Source organism: Podarcis tiliguerta (assembly GCF_965153285.1).
Source record: "Podarcis tiliguerta genome assembly, chromosome: 1".
Classification (NCBI taxonomy): domain Eukaryota; kingdom Metazoa; phylum Chordata; class Lepidosauria; order Squamata; family Lacertidae; genus Podarcis; species Podarcis tiliguerta.
This window is the reverse complement of record NC_139534.1, coordinates 46,094,648-46,111,369: the sequence shown is the minus strand read 5'-3', so window position 1 is coordinate 46,111,369 and position 16,722 is coordinate 46,094,648. Positions and strand designations below refer to the sequence as shown.

Below are 16,722 nucleotides of genomic sequence, written 5' to 3'. Positions count from 1 at the left end.
AGTGCTTTTGAACTGCTAGGTTGGCAGACGCTGGGACCGAACAGCGGAAGCGCACCCCGCCGTGGGGATTCGAACCACCAACCTTTCGATCGGCAAGCCCTAGGCACTGAGGCTTTAACCCACAGCGCCACCCGCGTCCCTACTCACTCCTATATTCATCACTATATACATTTTGCCATGGAAAATATGTTAGAACAAGTTTCATAGGCACTACTGGGTGTTGCCTATGACAGAGCGAGCAACAAGCAAAACTCCCCATCACCACCATTTCATGAACTTTAAAACTTGCTGAACCATTTTAAATCAGAAATTGGAGAATAGCTGCAGGGAGAAAAGCATGAGGTGAGAAGCCCATTCTATGAACAGAACTTTGCTTGGGGTTCTTTAAGATCCAACACTTTTTCCAGACTTGACAGATACTTGTGGGGCTATTTCACAAAGGTGAAAAACCATCATATACAATTGTACTGTAATCCCCCGTCCTCCTAGAACAGTTGTGAACAGACTCGCTGCAGGGAGACAGAAATGATGGAGTTGTTGGCATCTGAGGATGGGTAAAGTGAAGCTGACTAAGTGACCTAGAGCTGGCTGTGCATAGCCAGCCAGCAAGGAAGTTTGAAGAATAAGAAAATACTAAGAAGTAAAGGTTCCTGAAATAGCAATAGAGTGTAGGAGGTGAGGGCAGACTTGCAAATTCTGGTAGGGTTTTTAAAACACAGATAAATACATTTGACATTTGATGAGCACACCAGAAATGCAATCACACAGGAACTAAGACCATTAAAACTGGTTTACAGGGCACAGTGGCAAGTAGTTGTGTGGCCTGTCACAAGTAACCCCACAAGGTGCTATCCAGTGTGTAACCCTGACAACACACAACCACTTTCCACACAGCACTCACTTTAGCAATAAGAGGACTAACTGAGGAAAGCACAGGAAAACTTGGGTGGGAGGTCTGAGTAATAATATATAGTGACAAGTACTGGAAAAGTGCCAATATCTCCACACAGAGACATCATATTTAGTTAGAGAAATCTCTGGATCCAGAATCGGCTTCACATTTATTGTGCTATAAAGAGATTATCTGAAAGAGTGCTCAAATTCAGTTGGGGCATATATTGTCCAGTTTTGCAGAATGGTCCTGGGGCCCACAATATTAATTGCTGACAAACCAAATGTAACTGAAAGGCCTACCAGACTGTCAAACATGATTATTATTCAAGTCGCGCCAGTACCAACAGCAACAAAGACATTAGACTCCTTTTAAAGAAACAATAAGAAGAAAGCCACAATATTTTTGAAGGCATATGTTGCTGCTGACTATGTACTTCAAGGGACGAGTTTTTGGTGTTGTTGTTGTTTTTAAGAATATTGTCAATAAAACTAAGCTGTGGCTCCTCAAACTCTCAGTGCAATCATCACCACCAGTTCAGTTCAGAAGAAGTTAAACTTTACAACTCCAAGTCCCCACTCACTAAAACTGGAGGCGGGGGGAGGGAAGAATGCTGGTCAAATTAAAATTTTCTCCACAGACTGTGATAAATGAGAGGGAAAACTCAGTGTGAATGTCTAGTGACTTCAGCAAGTGCTGTGTCTAAGAAAGAGCCTATATAATCAGGCACCACGGGAACTTGGCCTGACACCGAGGGCTACTAAAATTAAGGGAAGGCATCACTCTGACTGTAGTGAGCTGTGAATCAAGGCATTGCCGGGGCTAAATGAGCGCTACGTGAGATAGTACAGGGTGCGGTGTGCATTCCAAAAGTTTTGTTCAATTTCCAAGTGGTCTACAGACAACGCACCTGCTTATAAGAACCTTTGAGAGGCCAGCTCAAACGCCTTCAGAATTTATTTTGGTCTTTCTAGTTTCATTTGTAGAAACAAAGTCAAATGAGCAAGAGTTTTTAAGGACAACTCGACATTCAAACTTACAGAAAAAGCAAATGTACTAAGTTTTCTTCATCTATCTATCTATCTACCTATGTATCTACCTATCTATCAGCCCAGCAAAGTTGTTCACCTTGTGTTATCTGTGAATGGGGCAGAGCAGTTATCCAGTAAAGTCATCCCAAAACCTTCATGGCTGAGTGAAAGGTTGAGGTTGGGTTTCCCAAGCACCACACTGTCATGTCTTCCTGCTATAAGTGAACCACCGCGCCATACTGAACCCTCGTAATTCCCAAAACACAGTTCCCCCAACAAGACACCTATCTTCAACCATTCCCCTCTGTTTAAAATTGCTTGGTTTTTCATGCTGCTCTTTTTAATCATGTAACTTGCTCTACTTCACTTCTATTTCCACTCAGGATTCCATTGGAACTTCTTTTAGCTTATAAAAGTCTTCTTGCCCTCCTTATCTTTCTGCTTTCTTATCACTTATCTACTTCGCTTCATTTTATTGCCTTCTTATCAAGCAAAAATAATCTCATTGGTTTGTTATCTAGTGTTTGCATCTCCTTTACTCTTGTTATTCTTCATCCTCTGGAGTGCCCTGCCTCCTGATATTAGAAAACCTCCCTGGGTTTCTGGTTTATAAATACCCCTTTTGAAGACACATTCCTTCTCTCCCCAGCTTTTACATGGAAGCTCATTCTCCTTCATTTCCTTTCCTATTGTATTCCTTGTGCTTCCCTGCCTTTCTTGTCTATTAGATTGTAACACTGCAGCCAGGACCTCTCTTTCAGCTCACTTACTGAATAGTGCTGCATTTTGAAAGCCCTTCAGAAATTATAGGTTGGGTACAAAAGTGCCAATATGGTCAACATAGACAAGCTGTGTTTGCACCCTCATGCTACAAACAAGACTGGTGAAATCAAATCCAAGATGCGTTGTTGCATTTTTGGAATCGCTTGCACGACCACTTGCATAAACAGAAGGATTCAAACTGCAATATGTAGAACTGTGTGAACAATTTAGTCAAGTAGTGGTAGAAATTTGTTTTGGATTTGAATGCAAATCTACCTAATTAAGACACAAATTGAAATATAGCTATCCTTCAAAAGTCACAAGAAGGACAAGATGGTACATGAATTGCCCTATGGTAGCAACTGGGGGAGGGAGGGGTCACCTCAGCTAGAGCACCACAAGTTACTAGTACTACTACTAATCATTGCCTGCCTACAGTGTCATAACCCAGCATGGACCAAACACGTATACGCTGTGACTTATATGATCAGAATAGTTGGACAGGGCTTTGTAGGCCAAGCACCTGCTCCATGCAGGAAATCCAGAGGGAGAGCGTTCCAAATATATCTCTGCGTGAAGACCTGAGAGCAAAGTAGTGCCTACCACCTCTTCCAGGTGCTCTATGGTTAAGCTCCTCATGAACATCAGAGCCACTTGGGTCACATGAGACAATCCCTTTAGAGAGTGAGAATTGGCCATTGGTTTCTTGTGTGTTTGCATCATAAAAACAACGCAGAAATAACAGCTCCACAGAGGCATGTAAACGTGATTGGTTTGCTGTTAACAAAACATTCCCTATCACATTTGCTAGTGCTAAACTAGGCTTTCCCATTTGCTAGCTCCCTGCCCCCCCCCCCATATCTTTTAATTGTATCAGATGATAATTACTTATCGGCTTCATTTGGAAGAAATGTTCAGCCAAATGAATTCCATCAGATGCAGTAGGTGGCCATCAATGTTCTGTGGAGACAAGGGAGGCAAACAACTTGCCCCTCAAGCAAAAGCTTCAGAAGAATTAGAAATAGCTTTATGAACAATAAGACACCTCTTCTCTACAGTGCCCCCTGCCAGGCTTCCATAGGCCATGTGCTAATTAGCAATACCAAAAAAAGGATAAATAAGTAATGTGTTACTGCCAACCATAATCTTTTCTCTTCTGGAAACATAATTTTAATGAAAAAAGGATTCTGCATGTAGAATTAGGCTTTACTTCCATGATCAAAAGATGGAAGATGAGAACATCTAATCAACTGGCTTGACACAGAAGATTCCCCACCCCCCTAAAAAGTAGTAAATCTTTTAGAGAAGAGACTGGAGACAAACCTTGTATATAAAATGTTGTATTTTACGAACTGACGCAACAGAACTACATAAGAACAGCTGGATTAGGCCATCTAGTTTACTATCCTGTTTTCACAGTGGCCCATCAGATGTCTACGTGAAACCCAAAAGCAGAACCCAGATGCAACAGCAGTCTTCCTACTTGTAATCCCCAGCAGACTTAATGCCTCCAAGAGTGGAGGCAGCACGTGGTAACCATTGCCAAACCTGCTGCATGGCAGATCAAATGTAGGTGCTATCTGCAGGTAGTTGTCTATAGGTACCTATCCATGTAGCAAGCTGAGGTTCACAATCCCCCTGAAATCACTCGAGAATCTAGAGAAGCAAAGGAGAACTGGGCGGTGGGAATAGTCCAGAGCAAACGTCAATTCAGGTTTTCCATGGATTTATATTTGGTCCAACTGAGCTTTAAAGAGCAGATTATCGCAGGGACGGCTCGGGAGCGGGGAGCACTCAGGCATGAAGCTTTAAATCAAGAACTGTGCCTGGAATGAGCAGAAGAAAGGTAAGTGTGGATAAACTTACAGTGTTCACTTTTCAAGTGTTCCTGAAGAACATTAGAATACAGTGAACAATAAAAACAGATATTGTCAAGAGCAACAAAACTACTAGACAATTTAGTTAAACAACTGTCTTGGCAATGCCAGTCTGTAACTCAAGGCTCCCACTTAAAAGTTTAGGAGCAGTATAAGAATGATGAAGTAATGTAAACAATTCTTCAGGTCAACTTCCATAACCAATTTGTGTTCCCAAAATAAAAATCCTGGCTTACAAAGCTGATCTGCGGCATAGTGTATGTCCCCTTCTCATACAGACTGCTCACATGAGCTGCTAATTATGCACAACTAGCTATAGGTGAAGAGTGAATTGGCCATTGGGATGTCAGCCCCTCAAGAAAAATGTTAGGTCAACTGCTTTTCAAGAAATTGCCAAGAACCACCCTGAAGCAAAAAAACTATTTTTATTAATATTGAGCAGCCAATGCTGTTATAATTAACAATGGCTGAGCCTCTTATTGATATAAAAGTATAAAGGTAAAGGGACCCCTGACCATTAGGTCCAGTCGTGACCGACTCTGGGGTTGTGGCCCTCATCTCGCTTTACTGGCCGAGGGAGCCAGCGTACAGCTTCCAGGTCATGTGGCCAATATGACTAAGCCACTTCTGGCGAACCAGAGCAGCACACAGAAATGCCGTTTACCAGAGCAGCGCATGGAAATGCCGGAGCAGTACCTCTTTATCTACTTGCACTTTGATGTGCTTTCGAACTGCTAGGTTGGCAGGAGGATATTAAAGTATAGCAACCTGCTAAAAGCAACATGACCTGAAATTCGTATTACACTCATTTAGTCAACTCTGATACAAGGAGCCTTGCAAATGGCATTGCTATATAGACTCTTTAGCTGCTTCAATGCACTCCAGAAAAGGCTTTGAGACATTCAAGCACCATCACAGAGCACTCAGGACACAGAGAAGAAGTGCTTAAATGTAATGTAGTGGTTATTATTATTGTTGTTAAGTATCTGTTCCCATCTTCCTGTACAGACAGGACCTACATAATATTTACCAATATTAAACTGGGATTTCCGGTTTTCAGGCTTCAGTGCTTTGTTTCCTGTGCCATCAACACTCTGATCCTACTGCAAACCAGGAAAACTAAATGACAAAGCCAAGGACTTCAAGGGTGCAGTAATAGCTTACCTATGCATCCAGTAAACTGATTCCAAAGGCCAATCCTAATCCTTACATCTGAAAGTGTTTAGTCCTTGCAATTCATTTCTCTAGCCTGTGGTTCTGCTGCGTTCCTGCTTGCCATTCTGGACCTTGATTTTGCCCAATTTCAACAACCCACTTGCTGCTTGTTCCTCGCCATGTCCCCTGGAAGTTGACCGTGCCCAATTTAGATCCTACACCTGATCTGACCTACATAAATAGGCAGCCAAGATCCTAGGTCCTGGAACATGGCTCCCTGAAGCCTAACCCTAATGAGATTTCAGAGAACAAGCATTAAGGCAACAAGATTATTTATTTGTTACATACGCTGATTTATATCCTATCAGCAGAATAGTGTGGAGGCGGGATGAGGGGGCCGTGGCCCTGGGCATGTTTTTCTAAGGGGGCGTGACTAGGCACCTCCACAACAGGCTCCCTAATCAGAGCCTGGCTCTGGTGCACAAGGGAGCTGCAAAGACAGGCAGCTTTCTTGCACCCAACTCCACCAGCCACAGCTCCATTCCCTGGTCGAGCCTGACCCCGAGGCGGAGAGAGGAGAGTGGATGGCAACATTGGGCTGCAGCGTGTGCATATCCAGCAGCAGCTCCATCCTGGGAGCGGAGAGAGGCTGTGGCGTGTGCGAGCTCCCTCTGCACCCCATCTTCCTTAGGAGCCTGCTCTACACACACACCTTGGGTGGCATGAGCTTATGCTGCACCGCTGTATCCCACCTTTGTTCCATTATGTAACCCAAAGCAGTGTTTCACACCAGATTTCAAGTCTGCCTCCTCATCCAGGCACTGGTGAGACCCAGGATGATTAGGCTATCCGACACATGCAAACAATTCCAGAAAGTCCTTATACAAATCTACATGGATTGAAGCTCTGGTCACTGCAATCAAATGATTTCTTATGAACAGAGGAACTTCACTTTCTGCACAGGCTTACCCAAACTACAAGGGCTGCCCCATTCATTTAAACAGAGGAAGTCAATCTACATGCATTTTTCTTTACATGCACAAAACCTCTGCTTCCATCGAAATGAATGGTGCTGTCTACACGAAGCAGAATTTAGTATCCACACAAGAATATATACAAAGTTCTTGATGAGAGCAATTCCATTTGGTGGAATTAACACAGGGAAAGCATTTGGGGATATGTAATATAGATTCTATGCTGTATTAAGAACCTACTGAGATCTAGCAGGTGCCTTCATGGTAATCTTTTTAGAGCTTGCTGAAACATTCTCATTTAGACAAGCCTAACAAGATGCTTAGAAACTTGAGGTAGTTTTAATCTGTTTTAGCATTTTGACTTTTGTATGTTTCAAACAACTGTTGTGATCCCCTCCCCTTTTGATTTTATTGTTTTATATTTTTGCAAACCACTTTTGAAGTTTTTTAAAGAATCAAGCGGTGTATATATTTTACAAAATAAATAAATGATCATTACATGAAGAGAAAAATAGCCAAAAGAAAACCCCTAATCCAGCCAATTTCTCTCAAAGCTGTAAATGGGAACAACTTCTTACACAACACTGAGGGTTTATCCACGCTTACCTTGCCTTGCACAGTCCATGCTTTAAAAGCTCCGTGTCTGAGCAATCTTATTTTTAATTTTTGCACCAGAGCTTTCCCCATGAAAGCCTGCTGTTTGAAGCTGAATTGGCGCATATGGCAAACCTCCGAAAACCCGAATTGTGTTTAAGCTTTAAAGAGCAAGTTTTTGTGGGGAAAGCTTCAGGGCAGAAAAGGGCACTTGGACACCAGCTTTAAAGTGTGGTCCTGTGCCTAAAAATGAGCAGGGCAAAAGGCAAGTATGGATAAACTCTGATAATCCCCTGTATTTTGGGGGGCATAGCCACCAATTTTATTTTAACCACATCTATTTAGGAATCATGATAGAAATAAAATGATGGAATGGGAGAAAAATGCTTTACTGTAGTGCAAAAGTAGAGGGAGATTTCCCATTCTGACAAGTGTGTGTGTGTGTGTGTGTGTGTGTGTGAGTGAGAGAGAGAGAGATTGCCTGTACGTTTTAATAAGGAAAGAAATAAAGAAGGGAAAAACTGTAGCACTTTTATGGTTGGCTAAATTCACACCAGGAGCAGCGGGTAGAATCAAATGAAGAGAAGAAAATTCAAAAACCTCATTGGCTGGATAAACACAAAGAAATATGAATGTTATAAAACCCGACAGCTGTGCCATGCAGAAGTGACAGACTGGTCCAGTGAACATTACATGGGGGGGGGGGGAGGGAGAGAGAATAGTTGTTGTTTTTTTAAATATCGGAATCCTCTTATAATAAAAGTGAGTCCCTACACTTTTTGCTTACACCCATCCATCACCAGTCAAGATGCCCTCCTGTCTGACCTTTTCAAAACATCATGTTGCAAAACAAAGGCAGAGGAGGGAACATTTGCGCTCCAGCTCTGGAAAGAGACTGCAATTTACCCATAACTATGTTTATTCCATGAATAGTAGATTTGTCTTACAAACAGAGAGCAATGCAGTACAATTACATTGCATTATTTACCAGACCAATCAATCATGTTTATAATGTCACGTCTTCAACTGGGACATGGAAGTGCCTTGTTTCCCTACAAGACATTCTAGAATTGCTAAATTTCTCTCTTAAGATCATAGTCTCCTTAAACACTGTGTTATAGAGAAGCCAAGAATTGATGCCCATGCTCTTTGGCATGTGACTGGCTAGTTGAAGTTTCCTCTCAAGGCTGATCATGTGAATTCAAGTGTGCTTGAGGCCATGAGGTAGGAAGAGCATTACACCATCAATCCCTATAGACCAGGCTTCCTCAAACTCGGCCCTCCAGATGTTTTGAGACTACAATTCCCATCATCCCTGACCACTGGTCCTGCCAGCTAGGGATCATGGGAGCTGTAGGCCAAAAACATCTGGAGGGCTGAGGCTAAGGAAGCCTACTATAGACCCTTAATATTGCAATCTTCCTTGAGGGGCGGGGCAGGAGCACTAACCCTCCTTACAGCTTGAAGATGCTCAGTGCTCTGGAGTGTGCATGCCCTTGGCAAGACTGCGCAAAAGTAAAGGTCAGGTGGCAGCAGAAACAAAAGCATCATGTGGATCTGATCCTTTTTTAGTATCCTGATGCAACGCCTGTGGAAGGCATGAGACATCGCACCTGACAGTCTTGAGTTGTTCACAATCACTTCCACAAAGCAGCATGTTCAACACGCAAGCCTGGGGGAACTACATCTTGGTATTGGTTAATCTCATTAATTGACCAATACCATTAATTGGTATCTCATTAATCACCATTTGCATGTATCTCAAGGTAATTTGCAAACATAACATAAAAACAGCTGAAATGGTTTTAAAAATAGTGCAATAACTAAATATAGGTTTAAAAGCAATACAAAATGAAGGTCTAAGGCAGTGACATTTTCATTCCGTTGGAAAAGCTTGTCGAAATAAAAACGTCTTCGATTGTTTCTGGGAGGTACAGATAATGGGCAGATATCTGTATCTCCAACAAGCTCTGTAAAGCCATGTTCCTCATCCCTGATCCACTGATGGATGATCAGGGACATAAGCAAAAAACCACACAGATATTAAAGATTCTTGACAGCTGGAAATATCTCTCTCAGTCTTTGAAAGGAAGATGACACTCATGAACTACTGGGGAAGGCAAATAAACAATCTGTAGCAAGATTTAATTTGGGTCCAAGCTTTTACTTGCAGTTGACTAAAACTGAGGCATCCTTCGGCTGCAACCAATTTCTTTCAAACCCAGATGTAGGACTTGTGGCTGTACTTCAGGAGTTGGGACAGAATGTCCTGTGAGCATAACAGATTATTGGGAGGGAAAAGATGGCTGTTCTCATTCTTAACTAAAGACAGGTGGACAGACCAACCTTTGATCACTTCATATTTAAAGGTATGGCTATCATCTCAAAACTTCTTAGAGTTTATGAAAGTTGTAGGATATCCTACCACCCCCCTGAAGAATATGAATATATCTGGACCAAAGGACATGTCAGAGAGGAGTAACTAATGTTGATGTGAAGCAGTAAAAACTTAAATACAAATAGTCCAACATGAGTTAAATGAGTTATGTATTAAATTATGTTAGTAAAATAACACTAAATTGTTAAAAAAAAAAATTAAAAATGTGCCAAATTATTTTCAATCCTCCTCCTAGCAGAATCCAAAAATTGTAGGAACTAGGTTGTGTCATGCTGGGTCCACTTTCCTGCTTACATCAATGTAAGGAAAAGGCCTTGATCCGCCTTGGCCAACCTTGTGTCCTCCTGTCGGCAACAGCCAGCAGGAACACCCGCTTACATTCAGGGAAGGATCATGGAATATTTGTGAGGGAGACATGACACTCAGAGCTCTCCCTAGCCCCAAGTGGCTATGGGTATGCACAGTGGCGTAGCGTGGGTTGTCAGCACCCGGGCAAGGCAAGTAATTTGCGCCCCCTAACCCGTGGATTTGCGCCCCCTAACCCGTGGATTTGCGCCTCCTAAACCTAACCCCCAGATATTGCGCCCGGTGCGGCCGGCCCCCCCTGCACCCCCCACGCTATGCCACTGGGTATGCATCATCCACAAAGTCTGCAGTATCAGCAGCAAAGAAGTGGAGGCCCTGAAGCTGCCGTACCACTTGCAGCTGCTACCCTTTCATATTTGGTGTAGTTTATGATCTATACGAAATACAACAGCTATGCCTGCATTCCCCTGCTGCCTTGGCAGATCCCTGTACTGCAGAGAACTCAGATCTAAAAGTACATTAGTTCCATAGTAACTTGACTTTTTAAAAAGATAGGGAGGAGAGAAAGAGAGAGGTTTTTTTCTAATTAATTAGAGATTCGGGTGATATTTTGTCAATTTAGTTTAATTATCTGAAGCAGAAATGTATAATGCTAAATTTAAAAGTTTTCAATAAACCTATATCGTGATTTTCAGCTGAAGCAAATGGTTTCACTTTGTGTTGACTTACAAAGCTCAGTCTAAGCGGCTTTTTCTTGCCATTATGAGGACTTTAGAATATTTTCCAATGCAACGTGCTGAAACATACTTGCTAATTCAAGTTCTGAAGAAGTTTAGAGAACTGGAGAAACCAGAAACTGGGAGGGGGTAGGGAACAACCTAGGACATACATGTTATTTCCTGAAAATTAAAAAGCAATATTTTAAAGGAACATTGCCGTGTTTGAAGCAACTCTCTTGAAAATTAAGAACAAGCTGAAAATTTGGACCCCAATCCAAAGCAATTTTAGCAGGGCCACAGTAGAAACTAACGTACAACTGGCAGCATTTTTAACATCTTTGTCAAGCCAAATCTGCAACCGGAACTATCTGAAACCCTTTTACCTGTTTCATCAGTTAATTATCCGATTTAAAAGCTTCCAAAATACCTCTAGCTGGGCACGATTCTTCTCCCTGTTCGCTCTTGAATTGTGCCATGAGTGTTAATAATTCAATGTGACTGTATGCAGAAGGAAGTTGGCCAGCTTTGCCCTTATATTCTACTGCATTTTAATTTTATTTCAACTGGAAACCGCCATGGTCCCCTTGATGTGTTTTAGATTTACAAAGGGAGGACGTGGAGCGAGCATCACTTCGCAGCCAAGGCTTAGCTAATCTGTGTTAAATCCAGCAGGCCCTCAGACATGAGTTTGAACACATGACCGTACCCTCTCAAGATTTCACAGCATCACCTTTTACAAACAAGCTCTGAGCCAAAAGGCATCCAAAGAGCCCATAAATGTTTCAGCTTTGGAACAAAACAAACAGATTTCCTCCCCCTCCCACTGGTTGTGCCCAGCACTCCGACTTTATTGTATACATCCTTCAGCAGCAGGCAGCTGCTGTGCTACATTAACTTCTCCCATTGACAAGCCAATGGGGCTACTTTCCACAGCTCCAGCTACTGCGCTCTGGACGGATGTTATTTTAGAGGGAAGCGTGTTCCTCCGAAAGGCAGGCAGTTGTACAATGTCACTACAGAGAAATAGGCAGCTAGTAAATATGTAAATCAAATTTGCTTCCTCTACAAACAGCACAGAGCTTCTCCACATAAAGCTGTCAATGGGAGATGAAAAGGATCCCCCTTCCCACCCAAACGCCTTAGTAAATTGAAAAATTCCAAAAATCAATAGAATAACACACCACACACACACACCTACCTCATATTGCAGCAACATTTGTGAAGAAATAAGGAAACATACACAACTGGCTTCTCTAGCAGAGCTTTTGAAACACAACACTCTTGTCATCCAGCCTGCCCCATGCAGTGCTGCCAGTGCACTAACTGTAATAATTAATAGTTCACACACACAAATGTAAAAAAACCGGACGTTGCCCAAGAAATCACACCATGTCAAAAATAAATGTGGCAATATACTTGGGACAAACTCTTCTCTTGGGCAGCAATAGTGATGGTATCCGTAGCAGAAGCAAGTATGTTTTCTATACTTCTGATTTGATGGGAATGTGGGGATAAGCGTCTGAGAGCTCAATGGATGCCATCCAGTTATTTTGGTTAATAGATTCGGAGAATAACTTGAGAATCCGGGAACCCCTTGTAGGCTATCCTTCTTACTCAGCCACTTGAGGCTGAGGATGGCCTAAAAGTCTGTTCTTTTTCTTCTTTTTCCTTCCTCTCCTGCTGCAGAACAACTTCTACTGCTTGGATGGTCAGAAGATGAACAATGGCCTTGTAGAAAACCTGCTGTTTTGTCTAGCTTCCGGGAACATGAAGTAGCAGTGAAATTCTCCCTTGGTCACCAGAAAAACTCCAAGGAGTATCTAGAGAAACCATTTTGAGGTCCTACTTGTCTGATGTGGCATTCCTGGGTGAAGCGCTTAAACCTGCCTGCCTCCAATGCCCCACCCACATGGCCTGTGACCGGGAGACATGCACTGTTGCTTCTTGGCTCCCTTCTGGAACTTGTTGCAAGACTGATAGCTGCAAGATGGCTGGAAGCATGAGAAAGTTGCACCTACTATTCTGTCTTACCTACTCCAGCATGATTTGCAGCCTCCCACAAGCCACTTCCTGTTGTATGATCTGCAGGCCCAAAGGACCTGCAACTACTTCTGTCTGCAGTGATCTTTCATGGCTTTCTGCTTGTTCTGTGTTCCCACCAGAACTTTCTCAAGGGCCTCACCAAAAATATCTGGGAGGAAAATATGAATCCTTGTGACCCATGTGTGTGTGGGGGTGTGTGTCATGACCTAACTGAGTCAAGGGACACAGTTATATTGTTTTAACCCCTTCATGCACTAATTAGTCCAGGCATATGCAAACTCATCCCTCCAGATGTTTTGGGACCACAACTCCCAACATCCCTGACCACTGGTCCCGTTAGCTAGGGATGATGGGAGTTGTAGTCCCAAAATATCTGGAGGGCCGAGTTTGCCTGTGCCTGAATTAGTCCTATGCTTGCCAGTTGTATTTGACTGCAAACTCTCACAAAATGATGGCACCCCAATATGGAAGCTGGCGAGATAGCTCTGGGATCCCAGATCCACTTCCCAACTGTGTAACCAAGCATTTTGTCATGTTGCAGTGCTGGCTGCCATTGTGCTGGCACTGAACTGCACTGAGCTGCATGGTGCCCTGTGCCAAGTCTGCCGAAAAGTACCAGGACTGTCCTCCGGGAACCTCTGGAGAATTTCTTAATATACTGCATTGTCCAACCAAAACAATGGCACTGGATACAGAATCCACCATCTGAAATCTGTCGAGACAGCTGCTGCTCTAAACAATGACTACAAGTCTTTTTTTATAGTGTTCCAGGTTCTACAGAGACTTTCTCAAAATCTGTCTAGATACACGTCTCACTTAATAACTTGCTTGTAACACAAACTGCCTGGGTCGTAAAATATGAAAAGTGAGTTTACAGTGTTGCTGACTGATAGGTTTCCATTCACCACCAGGGCTGGCACAACTAATTAAAAAGAGTGAGGTGGCTGCCTCAGACAACTGATTGAGGTATCATAAAATGGCAGCAATTTGTTCATCAAATTATTTTTATTGGTATTGTATTGTATTGTATTTTTACTGCCAGGGAGGAAAAGAGCCATTTGAGGGATTTTCTACCAAAACATCTTGCCCAGTCTTGGGTACTGTGCACCTCTACTTCGAGTGGGACATAATAGGCTGCTCTGCCTCAGGCAGCAAAATGTCTTGGGCTGGTACCTTTCACCACCCTTCCCCTGCCTGATCCTTCCCAACTGCACATGGAAACCAAATTGGTTCAGAAGATGTAAGTTATTCAGGGGCTTAGCTGTTCAGTCAGGCCTCAAGAGGATTTCTCCTCATTATGGCTTTTATGCAAATTCTGTCCTCCAAATCTCTTTTGAATCAATTATTACGAGATTAATTTAAACATGTCCACCTGGGGTGCCTGTAGATCATGAGCCTCATGTTAAAAAGCAAGAGATGATGATCACAAATTCAGGAAAGGACTGGAGATTCCAGCTTCCTGGAAATGCGACCTTTTTGCATAATGTCACAAGAAAAAGACGTTCCCCCAAGAAACACAACAGAGAGGGTCATAACTCAGATCAGGTGGGCTTTCAGTCAGCCTTGGAAGTCAGCGTGATCAAATAAAATATGAATAAGCTAACTTTCATAATCTGAGAGGGGCTGCTTGATGTCAAGAGATATATAGCAGTGTAGGGGCCAAGAAAGGTAACCTCTCAGCAATAAGGGCTTTGCAGTAGTGGAGCACATTTGCTCAAGGAGAACAGTATGCACATTAATGCTCACATACCTACGTGCACATTCTATACAGAGAATGACAGAGAGCTATAACATTAAAATGGAGTAACTTTATTTCTTACAACTCAAAAATATTTTTGGCAGGGCCGCCAGTGTCAGATAAAATTGCTTCAGGCTGCTACAGGCCACAAGTTGATCATTGCTGCTGCAAGCTATTGAAGTCATGGGTAAGCTTTTAAATGAAACATTATGCATAATTTGAAGCAATAGAATTTTATTAATGGTAAAATGAACTAATATCATTAACCAACATTAATATTACAAGTACCCCAAGGGACACCAAAGCACTTGTATTATTCATGGCATCTCAGAGCTCATACACTGTTTCTGAGCTATACAATATTTCCTGATTCAAGGGTCACTTCATACAACATGGTAGAGAATGATGGCATTGAGTTTCTCTAAAGAAACCCCATGCCTAATTCCCAGAAGCATTTCCCCGTGCGATCTGACTTTAAGAATTGGCAATTGCAAAGGCATTCCTTCTATTTTTGTTTTTTAAAAAGTAAGTGTCAACCAACATCATTTAATTCCTTCTCATTCCCATTCCTTTATATCAATGGTTCTCTTTTTCCTATGGGCCACACTTTCAGAATTATAATTTTCTCGTGACACACCATTTTTTTTAATTGATAAGAAATACATTAGAAAGCGAACAGAAATAACTCCTACCACTGCTTGATTTATAACATAGAACATAACTACTTTATAATGTGGTCATGGGACACCCAGAAAGTATAAAACAATGCCGCTACATAAGAACATTAATCATTTTCAAAATATAATTATAAATGAGCCTCTAACATATACATATACCTTAAGTATATATACAAAGTCAATGAGAGGTGTGAGCTTGCTTTTGCCAGGTAATCTCATTTATATCTGGCCTAATTTGAGACAAATTTACATATCCTTATCATCACAAAGAAGCCTTTCTCTTTTCCGATCTGTCCTATTTGAAAATCCCATGACAATGCATCATGGAGAACTGCAGAAGAATAGCCAATGTTCTTGAAGAGAGGCGTGGATACTGTTTCTGGTTGTATGTACAAAAGATTATTTTAATGTTATACTATACCAGGCTTCTTCAACCTCGGCCCTCCAGATGTTTTTGGCCTACAACTCCCATGATCCCTAACTAGCAGGACCAGTGGTCAGGGATGATGGGAATTGTAGTCTCAAAACATCTGGAGGGCCGAGTTTGAGGAAGCCTGTACTATACTATACTATACTATACTATACTATACTATACTATACTACACTGAAATGCTTAAACGTTTCTTTGTTTCTTCCCACCACACTTACCATCCTCTGCTGCCACGCCAGTGTGGCATGGCACATATTTTGAGAACCCTGCTTTATATTACCCCTAAGTGGAAATTGTCACTTTAACTCCTTCTAGACCTCACAGGAAAAAATAGCAGACAGTGGCTGCAGCCCAAACACCAGTTCCCTGATAGTAAGCCCCAATGTGGCTTTCTTCTGAGTGGACATGGTTAGGACTGTACTATAAACTGCTGATTTTAAAGATTGGTTTCCAAAGGGGCTGCATGCTATTAATTCTGGTTTATTAAGCCAGGATTTTAACATCTGGATGCACCCAGCTTCACCAAATCACTTCCAATATATCAGCACATGGAGATCTACCAATATGTTCATTAGAAGGCATTAGAGGTCTAAAATTACAGCCACGTCAGCTTGCTTCCTCCTAAGTAAAGGACTCAAAAATCCAAAATATCAATGAAGGCCAAGACCATGATAGCACTCTGGTCAGAACCTGTCATTTTAGAGTTTTAGAAGTGTCACATTCCACTGGAATATTTCTTTCATAGTGGATAAAACGCTACCATAAATAATGAAAAGCCTTATCAATAAAATGACCTATCAAAATAATTGCCTGCCATTATTAGTAGATGAAAAATAAGATTTTTTTCCCCTATTAAATCTAACACAGAGACAGTGTAAAGCCAGTAATCTATTTATGTGCTCTGGAGATGCAACACATGAATTCCGGTCAGATTAAAATGCGGCTAAAATGCCACTAATGGCTTACTCAGCAACACACCCAATTAAACACTTGTGCATCGGCTCTAGCCAAGTATGAAACGGCCCTGGACAACAACGATTCATGAGGACAAGTAAAGCCAATATCACCAAATCACTCTACTGCCTTACACATCAGAGCATGGCCCTCAAGTTCCCATTATTAGTGA

At 42.1% G+C, this 16,722-nt stretch overlaps 1 protein-coding gene across 9 annotated transcripts in view; it reads right to left on the bottom strand.

Annotated features, from left to right (window-relative positions):
- Positions 1-16,722, bottom strand: part of SEMA5B (semaphorin 5B) — a 350,137-nt gene that overhangs the window by 155,513 nt on the left and 177,902 nt on the right. The window lies entirely within an intron of this gene.